This window comes from Carassius carassius, chromosome 35 (genome assembly GCF_963082965.1).
Source record: "Carassius carassius chromosome 35, fCarCar2.1, whole genome shotgun sequence".
In the NCBI taxonomy this organism is placed as follows: Eukaryota; Metazoa; Chordata; class Actinopteri; order Cypriniformes; family Cyprinidae; genus Carassius; species Carassius carassius.
The window spans coordinates 4,470,532-4,488,353 of NC_081789.1; the positions used below are offsets into that span (position 1 = coordinate 4,470,532).

Sequence of the window (17,822 nt, forward strand, 5' to 3'; positions counted from 1 at the left end):
ACTGTCACTACTGTCTACCTGTCAAGTTTAAATGGAAATATTGTAATTATGAGTTCCAAGCTCACGAGTGGCCACACTTATATATTCACACAGAAACTCAGATTTTAGATGAGACATTAATTGTCTGTTATATGACACAATGCTCTTCTATAGAAGACTTAGAATGCAGTGCAAATGTGGACTGCTATTTATTTTAGTATTTTATTTTTATTTTATTTTTATAGTGCCTTTCAATTGGTCCTTTGATCAAACACACCTTGAAAAAAGTTAAAGTATCACAGTTTCCAAAAAATTATAATAATTTTTATTATTAAATTATATATATATATATATATATATATATATATATATATATATATATATATATATATATATATATAATATACTTAATGGTTCGGAGCTAAACTTGCTCCAAACCATTAGTTATAATTGATCACAAATTGATAATAATTAACTAGCATATAGTATAATGATTACTGAAGGATCATTTGAAACTGAATATTGATGTAATGATGCTAAAATTAATCTTTAATCACATAAAAAAATTACATTTTAAATATATATTTAATAAGAACCCACTATTTTAAGTGTAATATTTCATAAATTCATATTTTACTGTATTTTTGATTAAATAAATGCAGCCTTTCAAAAAATAAATGACCATAATGTCTTAATTATTTCAAACATTTGAACACCAGTGTGTATTTAAAATAATGCATGTACTAAATAGCAAATTATATTTTTATTATGATAGTCTACATATACTGTAAATTAATGACACAATTAATAATTTTCATTTTGAATTCAGATAGTTATTTGGAAAGATAGATTCACTAGTTATTTGGTTTCATTGCTCAATATACATGTTTGTTGTTTTGTTCTAGCTTCTTCAGTGTTATGGATCAAACCTGAATGCATGACACGTTCACGTGACTTCTGGATGCACTCTGAGCTTCTGGATGCTCTTGAAGGTAGCAGAATTATGGTTCGTCGCCTTTCTTTCTTTCTTTCTTTCTTTCTTTCTTTCTTTCTTTCTTTCTTTAGCATGCAAATAACTTTAAAAACTGCATGCTGATGAGAAAATCCCTATATTCATGCATTAGAAAAATTCCAATATTCCTGCACTTACCAAAAGTATCATTTTAGTGTCAACTTTATTTGAGCAGCTTAAGTCAGCAGACTAACGAAGTTAGGCATCTCATAAAGGCATCTCAGTGTGTAACTGACAAGTTTGCCTTTCTGTCATTTGTAAAAATTAGGTGAAAAAAGTTTATTTTCATACCACTAGCTTTACTTGGCAAAATGGAGAAAAATTTGAAACAGGTCAAAATGTTATATTCTGTAAACATAACGTATTAGCTAAATTTATTAGATTATTAGAATTAGATTAAAAGTTGTCTTGCACTGTTAAAATGTATCCTTTGCTAATTTCAACTTTGTAAGCAGTGGGATTCAAAGATTTACTTGGCAAATATATGTTTATTTATTTATTTATTTATTGCTGTGTTTAACAGATATTAACGGAAACTTTTTTAAAAATCTATTTTATTTTTTACATTTATTATTCCCTGATCACAAATTCTTTTAGCACAGTGAACTGAAAAACAGACTTATACAGTATATGACACATTTCCATCTCACAGATGTTTTATGATCATCATAATTTTTGTGTTGATGTGACATCTCAATTACTTTTTGGATTGTGTCAAGATTTGAGTCGTACATTCTTCGGCTGTAACATTCTCACGCAGACACACGGTCGCTGTGCACACAGTTGGCCTGACTTTAAGTAACTTGTCTTTCTGATGGTGGTGCCGTTAGATTTACTGATGGGCTCTATGTGCCTCTCACTGGGTGGTGGAGCTAAACTTGCTCCGCTGCATCAGCCGCAGATGTTGTGAAGAGCAAAGCAGCTGCAAGCATGTGTGCGGCATTCGGAAATGGAGAGCAATTCCCTCTGAGACGCCAGATGACATTTGGGTCAATTTAGTTGTTAAATAAGAATGAGTCCTCTGGCGGATGCTTGTTACAGTTATTTCTGAGGTACTAGTCACAGCGTTTCTCAGTCGCTTTTGATACCAGCTATAGCAGCAATGAGTAACCAGTCTCAAGATTGAGTCATCATGGGTTTGTAAATGTTTTAACAATGTTTCTGAGCTGCATGAATCGGTTAACGTGACATGGAACATACTTCTCTGTGTTAAAATGTTTTATTAGTAGTGTATGTGTATTACTATCTAGCATCACCAAGCTTCTTTCTAAGTGGTATTTGAATATGTAGACATTTATGGATTTATGTGTCATATGGCCTAATACCCTTATTTATTTATTTATTGTATGTTTGAATTTTTTCAAAAATATACGATGCGTGTTGTGTGCTTATACTCATGCCAGTGCGCGCAGATCGTCTGAGTTTCGCCCAGCGTCAGCTCCGGCCTGGCTGCTTGGCGTTCTGCTCCTCCTTCTGTCATACACAAGAAGAGCTTGACTCCAGCATCTGTGTCTCTTTTCGTTATGTCTAAATCAGCACTTTGCGCTCTGACAGAGGACTGGAACAGAACATAATGTCTTCTCCCTTTGTGAGGGGCCATGGCGGCCTAGCGCCCCTGCGAGTGGGGGACGAGAGAGGAAGCCGTTCTCTGAGGACGTTTTCAAACGGCTGTCAGATCCTTCCTCTAGCGTTCGGGAAACCTGTGCCATGCACCATGCTGATATGTCACTCAAAATGGCTGACATGGCTTGTTATTGTATGGAAGGTTGATATTTTTTTTTTTTTACATCTCTCTCTTTTGACTGTTTATTTTTTTGCTGGCTTTACTTTGCACCAGTCTTGCAGAGAGAGGCAAAGAGTGCATGAATCTCATGGGTGACCATATGCAGGATGCAGCGTTTGCAGCGTTTCACCATATGTTCATAGCATACATGGCGTCTGGGCAGGGGGTGGCTGGGCTAGTGTTGCATGATGGAATATGAGGATGATATCATGTGTTTAACTGTATATATTCCACATAACTGATTATGTATCGTTCAATAATTTTTGAAAAACACATGCATGTGTTTATGCATGCATTGCAGTTTAACTACACGAAAACAAATTTGGCTGGTGTAACAGTATTGTAACAGACGTGTTTCATAGGCTGCTGGCTTTTATTATAAGCCATTACAAGAATATATCATTTTAAATCTCATCACAAAACAATGAAGTCGCTTTGTGTAATAAATAAACCAGTGGCAAAAATGTAATGTATGTGTACATGGGGTTAACGTTAAGTCTATTAGAGTAGTTAAAGTTACAGTAAAGTTCAAGTATAAAACATAATAGTATTATTGAAGTGCACAAATAATATTAAAATTGTCAATTATTAATATGTAGAGTTTACTTAAAAAAAGCCTATATCTATAATATACAACTATTAATCTAGTTGTTTAATGAGAGTATATGTCAAAGTTTATATTCATAAACTAAGTTGTTGAATAGAAGTGTATAGTTGGTAAATTCACAGCATATCTTTAAGTTCATTTGCAGTATAGTTCACCGTATAGTTGGAATACAAAAGAAAAACAAAATGATTGGAAGGGTACTCAGGTTACATTTTTATAAAAGTAAATTTTTTGTAAACTAAAAAGTTGGCCGATGTAATTCCAAGCAAAAATTATTTTTTTTTTTAGCATGCTTACTGCATAAAATATACTTGGAAAATACATGTTGACTTCTGTTTTTTTTTTTCTGTCACATCTGTTTTAGGTTTTGTTTAAGTTTACGTTATCATGTCTTTTATTTTAAAGTTTGTCATAGTCATAGCTGCATTCATGCCATGTCATAATTACCATAATTCTAAGATGTCAACATGTGACTTTCTATTTGTACTCTGAATTATGCTTTTCTATGGCAAGACTATAAACACCAAAGCACTCGCATGCTCCAGAACTTGACTCGTCATTACTAACTGTAAGCTCAGAATGTTCTGAGAGCTACGGCTTGTTCCACATTACCGATTCAGATTCATATGACTTTTGATATGATTTTTTATAAATAAGGTGTCCATTGATGTATGACTTGTTGGAATAGGACAATATTAGGCTGAGATACAACTATTTGAAAATCTGGAATCTGAGGGTGGAAAAAAAATCTAAATACTGAGAAAATTGCCTTTGAAGTTGTCCAAATTAAGTCCTTAGCAATGCATATTACTAATCAAAAACTAAGTTTTGATATATTTATGGTAGGGAATTTACAAAATATCTTCAAGAAACATGATCTTTCCTTAATATCCTAATGATATTTGGCATAGAAGAACAACATCTTTGGCTGTCTAATTAGTTAACTTGCGATCCTTTTCATCTAAACTGATTCTCTCTTAAGCCTGTGTTTTGGTAGCCTTTCAGGTCTGAGGTTTAGAGCCAACAACTTGTAAACTTTTGTACGTCATTCATTTAAAAGCCTCAATGATTCCAATTACTCAAATCAACAGCATAAGTCTTACCCGCCCCAATCACATATTTTTTACATTTCCTAACCACATTCATCCATGCAGAGTCAAAGCACAATGTTCTTCAAGTTATATTGTTTTGCTTTAAGGTTATGAAACTGCTTTTCAATTATGAATTCTTAAGGTAAGAGGGTTGACATTTTAAGCTGTGAAATAAGTTATCGGTTTATAAATGTTCACTGGTAGCCAAAGCAGGGCACTCAAACGGTAAAATAAAAAAAAGTACAAAACTAGTTCTGCAGTTCCTCTCACTAGAGTCACTGTCCTGAATGAGAAGAAGTGTTGACCTGCCAAAGGTCAGCTTCAAAAACACATTTAGAAAAAGCTCCCAGGCACAAAGACTTCCCTGATTCTGTGTTGTTGACTTTAACACACAGCGGCCCCTGGCTCCTGAATCGGCCGGCCTTGAGGGAGGAATCCAGCAATGTTTCTCGAGTAAAGTTCTCTCAGCAGGTGGAACTTCCCTTACGCAAAGAAAATATGTTTGAAAAGTTCAGATGCAAAAGCCTCTAAGCGCCATCTGAAATTTTCTTTTAAAATGAACATTTTCATTAGGCTCTTATGTTTAGGTACACATAGAAATATCTATTTCTTCTATTTAACAATCATGTATGATATACATTTTTCATATTTAAAAATATAAATAGCTTACAATAGCCTACACCTGCTCATAATAAAGCTATCAGTGTGCTAAAAGGTGCACTACAACTACTTTTTTAAAATAAAGTAACACATTTTAACTTTTTGGCCAATCGTCATCCTGACCACAGACATTACAGAAACCCTTTTACATTTCAGAATAATACAACATTAAACTAACAGATATCCCTCTATATTAATATTGAGCAAACACACATTACTATCCTTTAATAATCAGAAGCAATGCTGGGAACTAGAAATCTGCATTAACTCATTGTGTGAATGTGTGTATATATATATATGTACATACATTCACATTTTTATTAGGACTTCTATTTGAAATACATACTCAATAAAGGATCAAACAATGAACATTTATTTTTGTCTTAATTTCTAAATATATCTGTATGCATCATTATATAGCTATAAATTGTCAATGCATATATTGCTGTATATTGAAAAATATATGCAATAGTTTACAATACATGGAAATGTATATATTATTATATATACATTATATAATATAATATATCTTCATATATTTTACAGTATATTCCCAAATAGTTTGTTCCATAAGAGTTCAGGTTTCAAACCAGGAGGCCGGCCAGGAATTAGATGGCTGTTGTGGGGGCTGTCCCCAGTTTGACCCTCTGGAAAAAAATGGGCTTGTTCCACACAATTGCAGCTCCCTACGTTAAAATAATAGCATAACGTCCAGCATCACCACCCCCCAAAACACACACACACACACACACACAAAGACTCTCACACACACACACACACACACAAAGACACACACACACACACACACAAACACAAATGCCTGGCTTCATTGGTTCCTGCCTTTGAAAGAGAAATGCTTGAGCTGCAACCGAATGTGTCGGAAAATATGTAGACCAGGACAGTGTGTGAAAGTGAAGTTTGTGACGTCAAAGGTGTGAGATAATGAGAGTGAACAAGTGTCTTTGATCTTAGACCCCTTTGTGGGTCTCTGATTCGCGACCCAAGGTTGACCCTTCTTCTCTGACAGAGTCATCAGAATGAAAACATCCTGAGTGGGGTGGCTGTTCAATGCCTGAAACATGTTCAGGAACAAGTCTTTCCATCTCATTGGCTCGATTTCAAAAGGGCCAGTGGAATGTAAAACATTTATCAAATGTGCTGAGCAGACCAGAGCAGACAGAACAGCCTTGACTGCTCACTAACTCATCGCTGGATCTGCTGGATCTTATACTGAGGAATCAAGTGGAAATGTGAGCTTAAATAGAGTAAGCAGTTTAGAAATGGCCAAATGGGGTTAAGAGATAGTTCACCAAAAATGGAAAATTCTGTGATCATTTGCTCACCCTCATGCCTATCCAAACCTGTATGCATGAACACAAAACAAGATTGCTAAATGTTTGTAGCTTAGCCATTTTTCTGGCTGTTGGCTTCCACTGTATGAAGAAAAAAATGTCCACAAGAGAAAGAAAGTCACATAGTTTTGCAATGACATGACGATGAATAAAAGATAATAAAATTGTATTTATTTATTTATTTTTTGATGATCTATCCCTCGACTTTGGGCATGTCCTGTTTAATGTAAAAATTAAAGGCAGCTCTTTGTTTTCATGTTTAATGTCCATTTTTTAATTGAATTACAATAGTAACTGCCATAATGTAGATTTTTTATTTAAATCTGACTATACTGATTAATTGTCAACATAACTAATGTTGATCACTATTAGATGAATGTCAGATGAACAAATATGGTTGACACTAATCATTATTAATCATGATTTCTATATTTAAAAATAAAATGAAACGATTGCTAAACGACAGTGACTGGAGTCACATGTGCAAAACTCTAACTACAGTCTGCACAGCAGCAGTTCATGTGGACCAAACTCTAGTTTGTTTTTCATTGCTTGAACACGGTTTTCAAAACTCTACACACTTATCCCACGACTTTAACCACAACCTGCACAACACTGTGGATTTACAGAACTTTATTGAAATGCTAACACACTGCTGTCAAAACTGTGAAGCACACATTCAAAACAGAATAGATTTCAAACACTGCTGATTGCAATTTCAGGATTAGCCCTGAAAATTATTTGTTCGAATTACCGTATGCACTTTTAGTTTCTACCTTTTTTTCTCATTACTGTAATTCCGTAAATTACTACAGACTATTGAAGCAAACTGCTAATTTTCATTTACCTTAAAGAATTGTTATGTTCTAAAAATTTACGTAAATAAATCATGTGAAAGAACGTCACTCTTTTCTTTGAAGAAAATATGAATTTTATGAAGTCACTGAAATAGTTCAAACTGTAAAGATGAAAAGTGAGTATTTTCTGCATTGGTGTTTGATGCTAGTGTTTTTCCTCTCAGTGTGTTCTGAGTGACAGTGTGTGTTATCTCACTGAGGGTTGTGTGTAGTGTTTGGCTGCACTGAGCCTGTTTTGAGCCATGTGTTAAGAGTTGTGTTGCTTGGAATGAGTTTTGCAGGTGATGTGAACTGTTTAGCTCAGGTGACTGTTGCTAGTGCAGACTGTAGTTAGAGTTTTGCACATGTAGCTCCAGTTGTGCTCACTGTCGTTTAGCAATCGTATTGCTTTCTATTTTGTTGTCAGTCATTCAGGTGATGAAGCATTGAACAAATGTTTGACAAAAATGCGTTTTCAGTCAATTTCCAGTGCATGCAATTCTTTGGGAAATCAGTGAAATTTAGACATTGCTTTGGACACTACAAAACTTTACTAGATGTAAATGTGCATATAAAATGGCATGCTTTTAAGATGTACAATCTATTACAGTGTTTGGTGTACTGCTATGATGAAGGAAATTCCTATGAACACAACATAGTTGAATTCCATTCTAATTCAACCAGATTATGTGTGTCTTCTAAGGAGCACAAAATCCATTTAAAAGTGCGCCGATATCAAAGGCCTTGTACAAATGTTCTCATCAAAGCAGTCAGACAAAGAGAAAAAGACTCGGGCGTCCTGACTGTGATAGTGCGTTTCATCAATACAGCAAAAGAGGAAAAGAGGACGCACACGCTCATACATGCATGTTCTTTATGTTAGCAAATTGCATATTTTCTCGGAAAAAGGAATATGAAGAGAGATAATGACTGTGAAGAATAAAGACACAATAAAAGGCCATTTCATTGTGATCGACAAGGAACCCATTTGAGATGATGCAGTGAGGAAACGAGTAAAGGGAGTGAATGCTATTTGATCTGATGCTGATTATCCAGCAATTTGAATTGGTGATACGAACTCAAGATAATCTTCGGGGGGCTATTTGAAACAGGGGAGAGGGGGCGTAGTCCCCGATGAAAAATATCTGGGTTTCAAAAAACACAGCAGGTACGTAGGTCACCCTGACTACCAGCTCTGGTCCTGAAAGGCCTTGGCATTGTGAAGGACACCGGTTTGTGAGCAAAGCACTGGTCATTAGAGCCGGCCTTTCTAAACCAATCCTGGAAAACTCACCAGGCCAGCTCCAGGTTGTCATTTAAAGTCCCGTTTTTGCGCTCCAGAGGAGCTCCGTAGGCTCAATTGGCCAAAATTGCTCCTCTGGAGATTTCTGACTTCTGAACGTAGCTGATTTTGAGTTCTTTTAGAGTTCCAAGGTCATTCAGCTGCGACGGCGGCTCATTTTAGGAAAATTGTGAAGCAGTCTTCGCAAAAAAAAAAAAAAAAAGCCAGTTTAGACTGGCATGCATTTATGTTGGTTTAGTGCTGTCCACCACCATAGACTTGCTGTTCACTAGCATGGTCTTTCTGGTTGACCAAAGGAAGACTTCTAAGACCTCTAAGAACATCTAGCCATGCTAATGGTAGCCCATAATGTATCTGAAGATGAAATCAAGCGAGAAAGAACAATAACCTCAGGTGGCTTCAGTGTTGTTGGATCTTACAGGTTCTGGTGAGTGTTAATGGCTTTGTTGTTCTTTTACATACCAAGCTTCATCTATATCCTTGAGACAAGAGCAGGTGATAGTTGAAGCAGCAATCAGATTATTTTTGCTAAGTAGATGGTGTTGAAACCAATCAAATGTGTAAGACAAAGACACTGCTGCATCCTCACCTTCCCATCCTGTCACCAGTACAAAGATAATGTGAGATTATTCCTTTTAGTGCTGTTTTAACCAGTGGGGAAATTGGCGAAACACATTTTTGGGTTCAATTGCTGAATTAAAAATATATATATATAAATAAAAAAATCAGCTGTCAGCCCCACATTACTCTACCCATCCATAAATTCAAGAGGCGAATTATCGCTTGATATCGAGCATGTGGCTATTGAGGGACAGTACTCTTTTTAATCGCCCAGCAGAACAAGCAGTCCATAAAGATGTCAAGACATTGTTAAGTATTCATGGAGACAAATGAAGTAATGAATTAATGGACACATGAGTAATGGCCGGCTAATGTGATTAGAACAGACACGTAATGCCCTTTGCCAGATCAATCTAACTCAGAGCATTATCCTGCAATACATCTTCCTCTCCCACATCGCTGATTTCCACTGTGCTCTGTGCGCTGGAACGCTACATTGAGAAATGATTCAGTTTTTCCACAGAACATGCTATTAATTTGTTTTGTGTACCTTGTTAAAAGAGCTATTATGATATAGAAATTCAGGTTAGGAGAAATGAAGATGCTTGAGATTAGTTTTTTTATTTATTTATTTTTATCTTCCTTGGTCATGGAAGACACACAGTTTGTTCTAATTGTGAAACATACTGAGGAGAGGTGGGCTGTTACTTTTATAATTGTTGTATGGTGTAAAGAAAACTGAAATGAACACATGAATGAACAAGCCAATCAATCAAGTCCTTTCTGTTTTTGGGTTTCTGTATTTTTTTTGTTCAGTAGATTTTCATTTAATTATTATTTGAATGAATTAATGAATGGAAATGAATAAATGGAAATTCTTTTTATTAATATAATATAATATAATATAATATAATATAATATAATATAATATAATATAATATAATATAATATAATATAATATAATATAATATAATATAAAACATACTATGTGTTAAGATTTATATTATGGATTAATTTATATAAATCATATATATATATATATATATATATATATATATATATATATATATATATATATATATATATATATACATATATATATATATATATATATATATATATATATATATATATACATATATATATATATATATATATATATATATATATATATATACATACATATATATATATATATATATATATATACATACATATATATATATATATATATATATATATATATATATATATATATATATATATATATATATATACACAAACACACATGCACACACACACACACACATAAATATTTATTTTAATTCTTAAAAACATAAAGACTTAAACCATAAGAAAATCATAAAGACTTATTTGGGATATATGGGAATATGTGTGAAGTAACTTTAGACACTCGTATCAATACAGTGCTCTCAAACGCACTCTAGAGGTTAAAGGTGGTATTACAGAAAGTCCTTTTTTTTCTTGAAATGCTATCCCATAACCCCAATAAGGGGTTGGTCAAGGATACCCCAGAGATACTTGTTTTTATGAGTTTGCGGTGCACTCGTGGGGCTAAAGTTAGGTGAAAGTGATGTGATACATGATGAGTGTTAGAATTACACGGAGGCTGCAGAGAACGAGATAAATATGAGCAGGATGGGTAACATTGCTTTTTATTAGCGAGTGTCTATGGCTTTGATATAGTGTGTCTGCGTATGTCTCTTGGTTTTAACACCCCCCCCCCCCCGATCCCCCCCCCCCCTGTAGCCTGTAGCTTTATTAAGCTGGGCAGCTGAGCGCTGTCTGTTCCTCAAACAGACCTCCACACCCCCACATCACACACACACACACACACACACACACACACTGAGCAGCTGCACACTCTATCTCTGTTTTGCCCCCTCGCTTTGAAGTTCACTTTGTGTCCCACACTGATCAAGGCCACAGGCAAAATTTCAACTCCAGTAATGACACAAGCAAACAGTGAGAGTTTATTTACATGGGTAAAGGGAAAGACACTTGTTTGAAAGCTTCAGAGAAAACAACATCCCTGCATTTAGACACAGTGGGGTTTCCTTCTGATTGACTGAGTGGACAAAGTTCTCGTAGTCCTCTTTTTGTTCAACGGCTTTTGAAATTCTCCCGGTCTGGGAATGGAACGCCTGTGGCAGAGGATGATAAATTAGACATACATACATTTCCCAAAAATCAGTCGGTGCACAGATCTCTATGACGAGATTCTCTGAGATGCCATAAAGAATGACGGCTTGGATTCATTTCCCAAAAAATGAAGGGACAAAGCAAGTGTCACGCTCCAGAATCATATATTCATAGGCAAAACTGCACGCTATTGATATGGTTCATCATGTCTGCATTGGCAATGTGATATATAGCTTTATTTCACTCGGTGAGCTAATTCTGGAGAAAATAACTTTTTAAAGAAACACTTTCTAGTGTCATAAATAATTCAAACAACTATAATGTGTTATACTATTGAAAACGCAATCATACTCAATATGCATTTACAGCATTCATTTTGATCACATCAGCCTGATGATGGAACTAAATCATAAATATTGTGTCAAGTTCCGTGCTGCTGTGTGAAACATAAATGAAAATGTGACATTATTCAAATGATGCCACTTTAATGTACTTAAATCTAAATTACCAGATTTCTGAAATGATGTCATCACTATATAAATGGCTCATAAAATTCAAAATGTACCTCTATATCGATCAATGTTTATTTGCCTCATGTCATTTCCCCAAATGAAACAGAAAAAAAAGAATTTACATGTAGTGTAAATAACAATGCAAGTCATTACCTTTCATTTAATATTATATTTAATATACTTCTAAATGTAATTGTTTAACTTGTCCTGCACAACATTTTGCTTATTACTATGTAGATATTCCTACTTTATTTTGATAGTCCACTTAAAACATTATACTAACTATAGAACAATAACTAGACAATCTGCACTTTAGATAGGACAGGGCTTATATGGAGAGAGTCTATTACTGTTGTTCAACTGGACCCATACAGTAAGACTTATTGTATAACACTGGGAAAATGTCCGCTTTCAAGGTTTGCTGCAGAATCCTGCCCGCAGGGAGGTATCATGTGGAGATTACACATATAGACTGGGCATTAAGGGCAATACAACATATGGAATTTCTCTGGGCCCAGTTAGGAGTGAGGCAACACCAGCAGGGATGGTACAGTACATGAGCAGAGACCAGGACAACTAGAGCCCCAGATACAGATCCCCTGTAAAGACCTTGTCTCAGAGGACCACCAGGACAAGACCACAGGAAACAGATGATTCTTCTGCACAATCTGACTTTGCTGCAGCCTGGAATTGAACTACTGGTTTCGTCTGGTCAGAGGAGAACTGGCCCCCCAACTGAGCCTGGTTTCTCCCAAGGTTTTTTTCTCCATTCTGTCACTGATGGAGTTTCGGTTCCTTGCCGCTGTCGCCTCTGGCTTGCTTAGTTGGGGTCACTTCATCTACAGAGATATCGTTGACTTGATTGCAAATAAATGCACAGACTCTATTTAACTGAACAGAGATGACATCACTGAATTCAATGATGAACTGCCTTTAACTATCATTTTGCATTATTGACACACTGTTTTCCTAATGAATGTTGTTCAGGTGCTTTGCCGCAATGTATTTTGTTTAAAGCGCTATATAAATAAAGGTGACTTGACTTGACTTGACATGAGAGGACATTGGCTCAGCACAAACCTAGCAAACATGTTTGGTATCACCCAGCCCTCAACTATACATATATCTGTCAGCGAGGCACTTTGCACCAACGCCCAGGAAGAAGAAACACTCCTTGTTGAGTGTGCTCTCAACCTGAGGGGGTAAGGAGCATCTTGGTTTTGATATGGCAAGATGATGGCATCCACTATCCAGTGGGTCAACCTCTGCTTGGAGACAGCCTTTCCCTTCTGCAGGCCTCTGTAACAGATGAAGTGCTGCTCTGCAGTCCTAAATCTCTGTGTACGGTCCACATATATGTCTGAAGTGTGATTGGGATTGACCAAAGCTAGGGCTGAGTCTGCCTCCCCCAATGGCATTGCTTGCAGGTTCACCACCTGATCCCTGACAGGCATAATAGGAACATTGGGCACATATAATGGTATAATGTGTTTACCTAAAATGTGTGCAGTTCCCTTAACCTTTTGATGGAAGTCAGTGCAGTTAAGAGCACTGTCTTTATAAACAGTTCTCAGCTGTGCAGACTGCAACAGCTCAAAAGGTGCCCTCTGCAATGCTGTAAGGAACCTTATAATCAGGTCATGCTTTCCCAAAAGAGTCACTGTCTACAGGATCATGATGTGAGGCAATTGCTGTAACATATACTTTTAGGGTGGAGGGAGACAGCATTCGCTCCAACCCCTCCGGGAGAAAGGAGAGCACAGCTCTGATCAGGCATTTCCGGGGGTCTTCCCGGTGAGAAAAGCACCATTCAACAAACAGGTTCCACTTCATGGTATAGGCACGCCTCATAGAGGGTGCTGTTGCCGAAATGATGGTGTCTACTACCAACTGGGGTAGATCACTTAGGACCTCCATGTCCATTCTAGGGACCACATGTGGAGGTACCACAGATTTGGTTGTGGGTGCCAGAGGGTGCCCTTTCACTGAAAAAGTAGATCTTTCCTCAGAGGACTGCGCCAGGGAGGGGCTGTCGCAAGGAGCATCAGTTCCGGGAACCAGGTCCGGTTGGGCCAGTAAGATGCAACTAGTGGGACCTGTTCCTTGTCCTCCCTGACTTTGCACAACGTCTGTGTAGGCTCACTGGGGGAAACACATACTTGCGTAGACCCCAGCCCAGCTGTGCGCCAGTGCATCCATGCAGAGCATTCACCCGGTCAGGGAATAGAACAGCTGGCAATGGGATGTGTCTGGAGATGCAAACAGGTCTATCTGTGTGGCTCTGAAATGTCTCCATATTAGCTGGATCGCCCGTGGATTGAGTCTCCATTCTCCCGGAAGCACTTGCTGTCATGAAAGCTCATTGGCTACACAATTGAGCATGCCTGGAATGTAAATGGCGTGAAGCAACCTCAGATGCTTCTGACTCCATAGGAGAAGATGGCGAGCAAGTTGCAACATATGATGGGAGCGTAGACCACCCTGGTGGTTGATGTATGTAATGGTTGCAGTGTTGTCCAATACAAATGGGTGCCTGTCCACAACCCCGAAACAGCATGCCCATTGTACATGGCACCCTAGCCCATAGTGGAGGCATGAACAGACCAGACCAGAGTAACTCGGTGAGTGCCACATTGCCACGCCCATCTCTTGACTCACCCGTGAAGCCAATGCTGAAGCGGCCTCATATAAAGGCCAGCTGCAGAGCAGAAAAAAAAAAGATTCTCACCCAGCCTTCCTCCGGGGGAGGGAGTGGTGGTCGATTCTATCTCTGTGACCTCAATGGGCAGCACCGCACCCTTGCTACTAGCTCCCCACTGTGGACTCGTCGGTCGCTACTGCTGAGGCAGAACAGGGATGAAGAAAGCAGTGGGGGGCACCCTAGGTGACCAGCAGGTGGAGCAGCTGCAGCCAGAGGCGAGGTGAAAGCAGCAACGGGCTGCCAGGGCAGGATGTGATTGATAGGCTCCATCTGCTTCTGGGCAGCAGAGAACTGTTGGGCAAAGCTCTCGACTGCATCGCTGAATAGGCTGGCCTGGGAGATAGAGGAGTCAAGAAAACTATATTTGTCTGTCATGAGATGGGCATTGTCTGACCAATGGAGTGTGCTGTGCATGGCTCCTGCATCATCCATCGGTCAGAACTACCCTTGTGCAACTCTTTTGCTTGTGCCTTGGCCAGGTATACCTGCAAGAGTGCCATGGTGTGCAGGGTGGAGACAGCCTGTCCAATGGTTCTGTAAGCCTTGGCCATAAGAATGGATGAGAACTTACAGGCCTTGGATGAAGCGGGGTTACACCTCCAGGTGGAAGTGCTTCTTGGACACAATTGTATCGCATCCGTGTGCTCCACCTGGCAACCCCGCCATTTAGGGTAGTGAGGGAGGAGGAGGCACCAGATCGGTTTCAGGCAGAAAAAGGTGCTGTCTATGACCTAGTCACCTTCATGCCTAGTCATCATGCCCAGAGTCCACCTCACCCTCCGAAATTAACATCTGTTCATCCGGAGGAGCACCAAATGAAACAGCCAGTCCCCCATGAGAAGGACCGGCACATTCACCCGGAAGCTCCACAGTTTGTGGCGTTTTATAAGAATGGGGACACACCAAGATTTAATCTGCAGAACATAAGAAGAGCTAGATCGGAGTATAGATAAAGGGACTCAACCTCTCCTGAGGTAATGGAGTCTCGTCCACAATGCCAAGATGGTCAAAATCCTGCAGTGAGAGCATGATTCACCAACAAAACCAGCTTCAGTGTGCTTAATGCCCAAACATGTGAGGCAATGATTGTGATTGTCATCCGGTGCCAGGTAATGACTATATCCAGAAATGCAAGGGTGAAATAGCATCTTTAGAAAAATGCAACGTCGTCTTTACAAAGACGCACCCATGTATGCTACCTCAGTGAAATTAGCTCTTTTGGTGCTGAAGCCCACTGGCTAATCACAGCTCCAGCGCCGTCACACCAACATGAGTTGAAGAAGACTCTTCCCAGAGCACTCGTAGACATGTCCAGAATACTCTTCGGACGATAGGCAGAGCAGAACAATAGAAATGCTTGGCTCCGAAGCACAAAGCTGAATATGCATTGTACATGCTGCCTACTTATGCTTGTGTCATGACGAGCAGCAGCTGGATGGATTTTTCATATGCCAATATGCATTGGCTCGTTTAGTTTATGCTCAAAGATGATAGGGCTCTCAGGTGAGATCCCAATTCGTCGGTCGGCGTGACCAACTGAAAGGGAACTCTCACTAAATTGCTGTTAAATGTCAATTAACTTTAGTATTAGTAGACTGTTAGGTTAGGGTTGGTAGAATAAGCTGACAAGTACTTGCAAATTAGCATGTCTAAAGTGGACTATCAAAATACTGTTTATACCATAAAATGCTTGATGTCCTCGGTGCAGTGCCAACAGGCGGTGGCCTGGGGCCCCTCTTTGATTTGAGGGCCCCACCAAATTTGTCACGCATTTTTAATTGCTTTATTTTTCAAATGTCCACATTAAATTTGAATGGTCATGTATCAAGGTTTAAGTCTGTGTAATGCACAGACCCCATTAAACACGATACAATTCACAATGACGGTGAGCAAAATACAAAACATAATTTATTAAAAGAATATCTCTGAATAATTCATACATGACAACTAGCTGAAAACGATAATAATAATAATAATAATAATAATAATAATAATAATAATAATAATAAACTGTCTAAATAAAGCGGAAAAAAGATTAGAAACATACACAGCAGCACAACACTCTATTTAGCATACCACCTCCCGCTATTGGCTATTGGGTGAACTAGAATGTCGTAACGTATTCCTACAGATTCCACATATTCCACTAGCCACATATCTCTGTAAGTTCCTTTTCGATATATACTCGAGAAAGTGTCTTAAATAAGTCTAAAGTTATATAACGATAAGTCTGGTTGCTATTTTTGATCGACGTATTTCTAATTCATGCAATGCACATTGATGCTATTTTAATTTGAAATTAAATGGCATCCAAACAATATCTTGCCGGAGCCGAAAAAAGAAACAAGAGAAAAGCAGATGAAGAAAAGCAGGCTCAAAGTAAAGGTATGTTTCGCTAAACATAATACATTATTTGTTAGTGTAGTATTAATACTTGATTTAATAAATGTGATGATGCCCATGAGAGAGAAAAGAAAAGAGAAAATTAGGCCACATTCAGCATGTTTCATTTAATAATCAATTAATTATCCATCCCACTAATTCATGCTAAAAAAAAGGTCTCCTCCTCTTTCCAAATTTAAATCTGATTAATTATTTTTACACATGTATTACATGTTGAGTTTTTTTACAGGTAATAAAAATGTATACACTTAAATATTGAAATTGTATTTTATGTGCTCTCTTCTCACTGTTTTTACACCAGTGGGCTCAATTTTTTTTATCTCGCCTAGGGCCCCACAACCCTTCGGGCCGGCACTGCCTCTGTGCTATACACTTTGTTCAATTGGTCTTCAAATGGCTTGTTATAAATGGGATGGGGGATGACACATGCTCTGAGAGTCCTCTTAACCTCCACTTATGTGAAGTTACTTATAGAATGTCCTGAAGGTAAGAGCACAGCAGTGCAGACGACCACTACAGTCCACTGTACTGGAGTAATCTCTGCACTCCACACCTACCACTGACAGGAGCAAGACCTCATGGAGACCTCTGGACCTTTAGACAGCAGAGAGAAAAACTCAGAAGGAAAAGAATATTCTTATCATGCACATGCATAGGCAGTTATTTCAAGGGACATTATGAATCATTATTTAACCTGTTGAAAACTGTATCTTCATTTAACATTTCTTTCTTTCTTTCTTTCTTTCTTTCTTTCTTTCTTTCTTTATTGGTCATTTTAGTTTGCTTAATGCTTGGTTTCAGGATTTTAGTGAGGAATTTTTTCTGCAAGGTCCTGAGGATCTGAGTGACCCTTCTGACC

General features: G+C 37.8%; 1 long non-coding RNA gene across 2 annotated transcripts in view; it reads left to right on the forward strand.

Annotated features, from left to right (window-relative positions):
• Positions 1–17,822, forward strand: part of LOC132115666 (uncharacterized) — a 41,011-nt gene that overhangs the window by 20,607 nt on the left and 2,582 nt on the right. For both annotated transcript variants that reach the window (XR_009425529.1, XR_009425530.1), the window contains exon 2: positions 885–985. This is a non-coding gene — a long non-coding RNA (uncharacterized LOC132115666). The remainder of the gene's footprint in view (positions 1–884; positions 986–17,822) is intronic.